Source organism: Mandrillus leucophaeus, unplaced genomic scaffold (genome assembly GCF_000951045.1).
Source record: "Mandrillus leucophaeus isolate KB7577 unplaced genomic scaffold, Mleu.le_1.0 Scaffold271, whole genome shotgun sequence".
Lineage (NCBI taxonomy): Eukaryota > Metazoa > Chordata > Mammalia > Primates > Cercopithecidae > Mandrillus > Mandrillus leucophaeus.
Window position 1 is genome coordinate 1,481,189 of NW_012102821.1, and position 9,085 is coordinate 1,490,273.

The window sequence follows — 9,085 nt, forward strand, 5'->3', positions numbered from 1 at the left end:
GTTATATCTGTTTAATTCTTGGTATTTGTAATTTGTGTTTATTTCTTTTTGTTGTTGATTGAGTTTACTAAGGATTAATTTTATTTATTCATTCAAAGAGCAGCCCTAGATAATTGTGTGCCTGTGTTATTTCATTGCTTTCTGTTCTTATGCATATTACGACCTATTTCAATTTATTTCACATTGAATTCTTTTCCTAGCTTTTTTTTTTTTGATTTAATAAAGTTTTATTTTTCCAAATGTACAGTTGGTTGGACCTATTCATGCATCTTCACCAGCAGCTGGAGCATCTCTGCCTTTGGTATTTCTGGTGTAAATTACTTGAGCTCTGTGCTTTGAAACCAGTTTGATAAGTCCTTTACTAAGGAGCTCCTGAAGGGCTGCCCTGGCCAGGGAGCCTCGAATCTTCAGTCTCTCAGAGACCACAGCTGGGGTTATAAGTTTATAGTTGGGAACTTCTTTACAGAGTTTGTCGTAGGTAGCTTTGTCAAACAAGACTAAGTTATTGAGCTTGTCCGGAACTTTGCCTTTGGACCAATTCTTCTTTTTGGCCTTGCCCCCGATTTGTTCGCTGGGTCTTTTGTCTTTCTTGGCCGACTTTCCGGCGTCCTTCTTCTTGTTGTTGTCCTTGGGCGGCATTGCAAAGCTGGGAGAGCAGCAGCGGACACCGCAGCCTCGCTAAGATGTCGGACAAAAAGGTTTTCCTAGCTTTTTAGAGTAGAAACTTAGAATCATTGATTTTAAGCCTTTTTCTCTACTAATATAGGTATTTAAATGATACTTTTTCTCTACAAAATGCTTTGTAAGCATCCCCCAAATTTTGATATGCTGCATTTTTATTATGATGTCTACATGCCTGGGTGATTTTTGTTTGTTTCATAGGTTAGAAATTTCTGGTTTAATGTCCAAATATTTGGATGTCTGCCATATGTGCTCTTGCTTTTTTTTAGTTTAATTCTTTTGTGACCAAATAATATACATTCTGTAAAATTTCAGTAACTGAAATTTTTGAGATTCACAATTTATTTTCTTTCATTGTGCATCTTCCACGTGCTCTTGAAAAGAACGTGCATTCTGCCACTGTTGATTGTAGTTTTCTCCAAAAGTTGATTACGTCAGTTTGTAACTAATGTTGTCCAAATATCTGTTTCCTTGCAAATCATTTTGTCTGATTGTCCTATATACAACAATAAGAGATTCAACTGGTTGTGAATTCATCTATCTTTCCCTTTAAATTATCAGCTTTTGCTTGGTATATTTTGAAAATCTGTTAGTAAACACATACAAAGTTAATATTGCTACATTTTCCTTTTAAATTAATCCTTTTGTCATTATTAAATGACCCACCTTTGTTTGTGGTAACACTCCTTGGCTTGGAGTCAGCAGTCTTTGACGTAGACACAATAGTTTGCTTTCTATAGGCATGATTTCTTTCTTTTTTTTTTTTTCCAATAGGTTTTGGGACCAGGTGGTGTTTGGTTCCATGAATAAGTTCTTTAGTGGTGATTCCTGAGATTTGGATGCACCCATCACCTGAGCAGTGTACACTGTACCCAATTTGTTATTTTCCAGTTTTTTACTTTTGACCTATCTGTGTCATCACATTTATTCTACATCTCTTGCAGATAGCCCATAGTTAAATGTTGCTTTTTTATTCAGAGTAATATCTACTTTTTAATTGAAATGTTTAGTTTATTAGTTTTTGATATAATAATTGACAGATTTAAGTCTATCATCTTGCTACTAGTTGACTATTTGTCCCATCTGATTTTTGTGTTCATTTTGCTTTTGCTTTTGGTGTCTCTCGTCCTCTTTTCTAGACCTCTTTAGCTAATCAAATGTTGGTGGTGGTGGTGGCAGTGGTAGTGGTGGCCTTCCATTTTATTTATTTTCTTGGCTTTTTGGCTATACCCCTTTTTGTTAATTTTTAGAAATTTTTCTGTGGAATAAAATATGCATTCTTGAGTTATCACTATGTACTTAGAATTAATATTGTATACAGAAAACATCACCAAGTCTAATTACATTCACCCATCCTATCTGATGATCTTATTATATATTATACTTCTATATACATTAAAAATCCACTTTACTGTAAAAGTATTTATATATCAATTTTCATTTGTCTTTTTAAAGAAATGAACTTCATTTGTATCCAAAGATTAATGACACCTAAGTAAACTTGGTTTATGTTCTAATATTTCTAAGAAAGGTGGTACATGGAACTATATCACATGAGCCACAGAAAGGGCCAGATTCTGTAAGGAAAGTAGTCTTTATAAAGGGGGTTTCTAGTGCTAGTGTGGGGGATAAACATCCATGGAGGGGAAGAAGGTGAAGGCCAGTTTTGCAGCTACTGCTTCCATCATAATTTTGACCAGAACAGAACCTACGTTTGTATTTTCTTTCTTTGCTTTATGTATACATATTTAGTATTTTAATACAGGATTTCAAAAACTACATAAACAATATAATCAGACATTTTGTGAGAAAATACAGATTATAAGATTTTTGCTCTGTATATAAAATTAATACTGATGAACAATATTGCAGTTTTCTGAAACAGAAATAAGTATGTTGAAAGCAAACACTTCATTTTGTTCCTTCTGAACTCCCTGTGGTTCACCCATGATACAATCCATCTTCATTTCTCAAGAAACCTACAGGCAAAAGAGCTTTAAAACTAGGCACTAATTATTGCATACTTTTGCTATGTACAAATCCAGACATTAACTTAGATTATGATTATTTAACACTAACAGGGCCTCTGGGTATGCAGACATCAGCACTTTATGTATATTTTCCTTTTATCTAAAGAGCTGTCTGGAATAAGAATATGTCTTATAGTCTGAGCAGATATGCATGGAATTGTGGGCATCCCTGAATACAAAGAGGATTTCTTGTTACAAATAACTTATTTAGATAAAGTCTTGCTGCTTTCCAAAATTAATGGAAAAGAAATACTACCCTTAGACTCTTTTCTGGATTGGAAACAGGAGGAGAGGTTTTAATAGGACTTTATAGCTAGGGATTTTCAAATTTTAGTATGACAAGTATGTGCTGGGGAATCTTCTTAAAATGTGTACAACTAGACCTCATTCCCAGAGATTCTGTTTCAGTATATCTATCTCAGATGAAAGTCAGGAAAAATTACGTTTAAGCATCCCAGGAGATTCTGCTGCACATTGTTCTGGGTTCACATTTTCAGAAACACATGTTTGAAGATTTCTGAGTAAACATGGTGAGATGAATCCAGATCACAGAACCCCCTCCCCAGTACTTAATGAAAATGACAACAGCAACATTTTAAAACCTGTGGAGCCTGCAGCAGGCAAATAAGGAGGACAACCACAGTTGCACATTGTGGTTGCAACTGCAACCACAGTTGCAGCTAAGAAGAGAAAAAGAACTTGAGAATGGTGACTACTATCTCTTAATCTGGTAAAATAGTCTAAGGTTTACTTCAGGACCTGAGAGAATACCATCTTCTTTGTTATTTTCTTAATGTGGGATATAGGAAATGTTGCCAGTGGTAGCTGGTGAAACAAGAGCTGTCATCTACAAGGCTGACTCTACTTATGGAAGCAAAGCCTCTAGGGGTTATCATTGGATTGGGGGAATTTTCTATAGCCAATAAGCATCCATGTTTAAAAATAAACACATCCCACTTGGTATTGGAAGCCCTGACATCCTTAATAAAATGTCAGAAGGAAGTATAGAGCCCAGTTTTCCAACAAAAACTATACATAATCCTCTCTGGGTGCCTCACAACCCTACTCCATGCATGCAGCCTCACAACTTAGGTCTCAGAAAAAAATTGATAAAATAGCAAATAGTCTGCAGTCATAGCCAGTCATAGCCATGTGGAGAAGGATGAATTCATGTGTATTGAATTAGAGAAAATAGAAAGTCTGAACAAAGAAGCTTGCACTAATGCATGATCGAAATGAAAAGAAATGTCATGGCAAATTTGCTCACAATCTACAAAAAAAGGGAGAAGAGAGGAAAGGTAGAAAAGGGAGGAAATGAAGGGAAAGAAGGGAGAAAAGGGAAAAGAGAGGAAAGAAAACAACATGCAGAATACAAATAAAAAATCTGGAAAACGTAAGAGATAAAAAGATAATTTCACTTTGTTTTTCATGTTCAAGATTTGAATAAAGGTATAATACCATGAAAACTTCTCAAATGAGACATGGTTAAACAATGGAATGATATTAAAGCAAAGTTGGATTGAGAGTTTTAAATGACTTATACTAATAATTTTATACCACTAATTAAATAACTTATAAGCAGATAGAAACAGAATAGAGATATCAAAAAATCAAATCTATTGAGGATGAAGAAAAATAAAATAATCATGGAAATTTCAAAAGAAAAACATGGGCAGATCGAGGAAAATGAAAGTAAATGACAATATGGAAAAGATTGTTTGTGCTGTAAAAATTCAACATACTGTCCAGAATTATCACATTTTGCACATGAAATATTTGCAGCTCTTTGTATATCAACAATATCTCAATAAAGCTGTTAAAATAAACCCTTAACATATGAAATGGAAAAAATGTTCTGATGTATAACAAAATAAGAATTTGCTGAACTAAAGGAGAAATCTGAGTTTGACACAAAAGAAAATTCTCTGTTTTAGGGAAGCAATGATTACTACTTACGTGATAATTCTTCTAATTATGACCTAAATTTTGAGAATAAGTAAAATCTTTTAAGACATCTGGAAAATATAAGCAAATAAACTACAAGGGAAAAATAAGATCATTGCTAGATATTTCTTTGTATCATTATATGACTACGATGTTTACACTGACCCAGAGATGTAGATAGTAATTATTTCCAAACTTGCTATGTGTTTTCCAGCCTCTGTTACAGTTAGGCTGAGGCTGTGTGGCAGGTGCTGCCTAAACAATAATATACAAAGGAACCTGTGCCACTGGAAAGCTCAGGCATTTAAAAATGATTATAAATTATCTGCTTTCTCTCTTCCACTGCCTTGGCAGATGTGGTGGCCATATATTCTGGAAAAAGCAGGTACAACCCTCTGTTTCCTGACATTCTCTCTGAGTGACTGTGTAGAGCAGAATGAAACTTTCGGTGTGCTAAGACACTAAGATGTTGAGGGTAGTTTGTTTCTGCAATGTAACCTCGCCTCCACTAACACAACTCGATCTCATTATAAGTGATCAAGATCTCCAAGAATAAAGGCAACCACTGCATAGTCTCAAATATGAAAGACCTCAGCCAACTGGGTCTCAGTTTGTACCTTTTTATAAACTATGATGAAATTCTCTCAGGAGATAAAATAAGAAACTTAGAAGAAGACATACAGTAAAATAACTTGGATGCACAGATTGAATCTATTTGAAAATAGCCTTAATATCGAACAACTGCAGGTAATACAGAATGGTTGGAAAATGGTATAAACCTTGAGACATAAAAAGCACAATATGTCTAACTAAAAAACCAAACAATAAAACCAGGAAAAAGGGTTAGGAAGATGTATGAGAGTGCTAATTTTTTCATCATTAAAATAGCAGTTAGATAAGTGCTCATCTCTTTTTAAAAATAATTCCAATATCTAAATGTTGTTTTAAATTTCTTCTCTAATCTTAGAGAAAACACTGAAGAATATTTCTACTGATCAAAAACTATTTCTCAAACCCATTGATGTTTTTAGTTTCATGTCAGTTTCCACTTTCCTCCATTACAATTATGAAAAAGAGATGTGGTCCTTAAAATTTAGTATACAGCATAAATAGAAATATGCCATTTCAATAAAATTATTTTTATCTACCTATACATATTATGTAACTAATTCTATTTTTGGATATTCACCTATGGCATATATGTAGATATGTACATGCAAATACAGTGGTGTTCAATTCATGTTATAAATTCATTCATGAATGTTGAGCTTTAAATGATTTTTTTACTCTCTTTTTGTATTTTGTGTTGACTGAATAATTTTATATTGAACAGGTGCTAATTTTATTCCCAAAATTATAAAGCAATTGAACAAGGAGAATGAGGAGATAGAGAAGACCATAAGTTAATTTATAAATTTATATAAGCCTAAGGAAAATACTATCTGATTGTTGTTTTCTTTGAAACTAGGTAAACTGATCATAAAATCCATCTGGAGGGGTAAGCAAGAGTGCCCAGAAAAACACTGAATGAGAAGCTAGTCCCACCAGGTGAAAAAAAAAATGTAAAAATACAGCATTTAAAAAGTTGTTATTAACATAAGAACAAACGGAAAGACCAATGAACCTACCACATCCAGGAGAGGACCATACTGCACATGGATATCTCTGCAATAGGATACAATATGAAAAGAATACAGCTCAAATCAGTGAAGGAAAGATAGACTTTCAAACAAGCGATGTTCAAATAACGGCAAGTGATTTGAAAAAAAATAATTAAATTGAATCCATTCCTCACACTGAGCAACATGATAAACCAAATGGCTCAAAGAATTAAATGTAAAAGGAAGAAACAGATAAACATACAAATGACTAACAGGATACAAGTGTTACAAGAAAGATGGATGAATCTCTTAATAACCTGGGAGTGGGAAACCTTTCGTATCTATAACTCACAAATCAGAAGTGATAAGTGGAAGAAGGATATACTTTACTACTAAAACACAACAAAAATTACTTTTACCCAAGGGAAAAAAGAACAATAAATATGGTAATAAAGTACAATTTAGAAAAATCTATTTGTAATCCATATCCATTTTTAATTTTTCTTTTTTAATTTCCAAACTTTTTTATTAACAACGAAGACAGAAATGCACACATTAGCCTAGGCCTACATAGGGTCTGGATCAATAATATCAATGTTTTCCATCTCCATATCTTGCCCCACTGGAAGGTCTTCAGGGGCGATCTCCTATGATAGTAATGCCTTCCTTTGGAGTATCTCCTAAGGGACCCTCTTGAGGCTGTTTTATAGTTAACCTTATTTTATAAGTAGAAAGAATACACTCTAAAATAACAATAAAAAGCATAGTATAGTAAAAACATAAGCCAGTAACACAATCATTTATTACCATTATCAAATATTATGTGCTATGCATAATTATATGTGCTAGACTTTTATATAGCTGGCAGTACAGTAGGTTTGCTTACACCAACATCATCACAATCACATGAGTAATGCATTGCACTATGATGGCATGACAGTTATGATATCACTAGGTCATAGGAATTTTTCAGCTCCATTATAATCTTATGGGACCACGATCTTATATGTAATTCCTGGTTAACTTAAATGCTGTTATATGTTGCATGACTGTAATTCCCAATGGAAAGAACCAAGGCTTCTTGGAAAATGACAGATTCTAGATTTGGGGTACTAAATGTACACGATGAGTCTGGAATATCTTGTTGTAACTGAAGAAAAAGGGACTATCAGAGCATTCTGGGTTCAGATGCACACAGGAACACACAGTTTGGCTAGGGGCTCCAAGTGGTCAAAACTGGAGCAATCTGAGCATTAAAAGGAACAGTGATGTGATGAATTGAAACACATCAGGTGTGCTAAAAATCCATGAGATCTTAATGAAAGTAAATGAACACAATCTCTCCAGTTAACTAGGGAGGTTATTAGGCTTTCATTCTATTCTGAAAATTGGCACATAATGTAAAAGAATCAAGAATTTTTCTTGCCTTTCCTACATGACTGTGCATCAGAGTAAAGGGATATATGATAAGAATTCCAATCAATCAATGAAGAAGAATAGGCAGAACATTACCATTTTACAAACTCAAGTACAAATAATAGACCTATATAGGTCTATTATCATCAGCAACTGAAAACACCATTAGATGAAAGGCTGATGAGAATTCTATGGAAGATAGATCAGGCTGTTAACCCATTAACCCACTGATTAACTTAACATCATGAAGAACATCCTGTGCTTGCTTCTTTCTTTCTTTCTTTCTTTCTCTCTCTCTCTCTCTCTCTCTTTCTTTCTTTCTTTCTTTCTTTTATATTTTTAATACAGAGTCTCACTTTGTCACCCAGGCTGGAGTGCAATGGTGCCATCTCAGTTCACTGCAACCTCCGCCTCCCGGGTTCAAGCAATTCTCCTGCCTCAGCCTCCCAAGTAGCTGGGATTACAGGCGTCTGCCACCACGCCTGGCTATTGGTTTTGTATTTTTAGTAGAGACGGGGTTTCACCATGTTGGCCAGGCTGGTTTTGAACTCCTGACCTCAAGTGATCCACCTGCCTCGGCCTGCCAGACTGCTGGGATTACAAGTGTGAGCCACAGCGCCGGCCCATCCTGTACTTCTTGATGATATGCTATGGGAAATACACATAGCATTACCAGTGAACTATTCTTGAGAACACAAAAAAGAACCTGAATCTCTGAATCTGAATCTGAATCTGAATCTGATAAAGTCTCTGGAACCTAAGCAGCAGTTTCAAGGAAGTAAAAGTTTTAAAGGATCATATGAAATAACAACGCAGGGATGAAATTAGAAGCATCTAGTTGTGAAAAATTCTACAAGGCCAATGGCCTAGTTTCTTCAACAAATAAATTAAAGGAAGGAGAAGAATACAAAGGGCCACTAAGTCTTTGTTTTATTGTTATGAGCTCCCCACAGTGCGTGACCAATCCTTCTGTTTGCCTAGGAGAGCCCCAGATTATCTGTTTATTCAGAGTAGTTACTACATAGCCCCAGTCACTCTCAAAAGTGTCCTGATTTGTATGATTATGGTACATGGTCACACTACCCATCAGCCTATATCATTGTACAAACATACATCCATACTGTCACACATCCAACTGTATTGAATTTGTATAAAGATTATGAGAGAGTAGCAGTCCTAATTAGTATGCCCTAGTTCGCCACTGCGTTAGACAGCTTGGGCTACCATAATAAAGCACCACAGGCTAGGTGGCTTAAACAAGACATTTACTGTCTCACAGTTCTAGAGGCTGGAAGTCTGAGATCAAGGTGTTGGCAGAATTGGTTCCTTCAAGGGCCGTGGGGGAACAATCTGCTTCAGGCCTCTCTGCTAAGCTTGTAGGTACCATTCTCCCTGCGTCTTCACATCATCGTC

At 35.1% G+C, this 9,085-nt stretch overlaps 1 pseudogene across 1 annotated transcript; it reads right to left on the reverse strand.

Annotated features, from left to right (window-relative positions):
• Window positions 1-201: 201 nt before the first annotated feature.
• On the reverse strand, window positions 202-693 carry LOC105542953 (annotated as a pseudogene). The gene has a single exon (XR_001006555.1). The product of XR_001006555.1 is annotated as a 40S ribosomal protein S25 pseudogene (transcript).
• Between the last annotated feature and the right edge of the window lie 8,392 nt (window positions 694-9,085).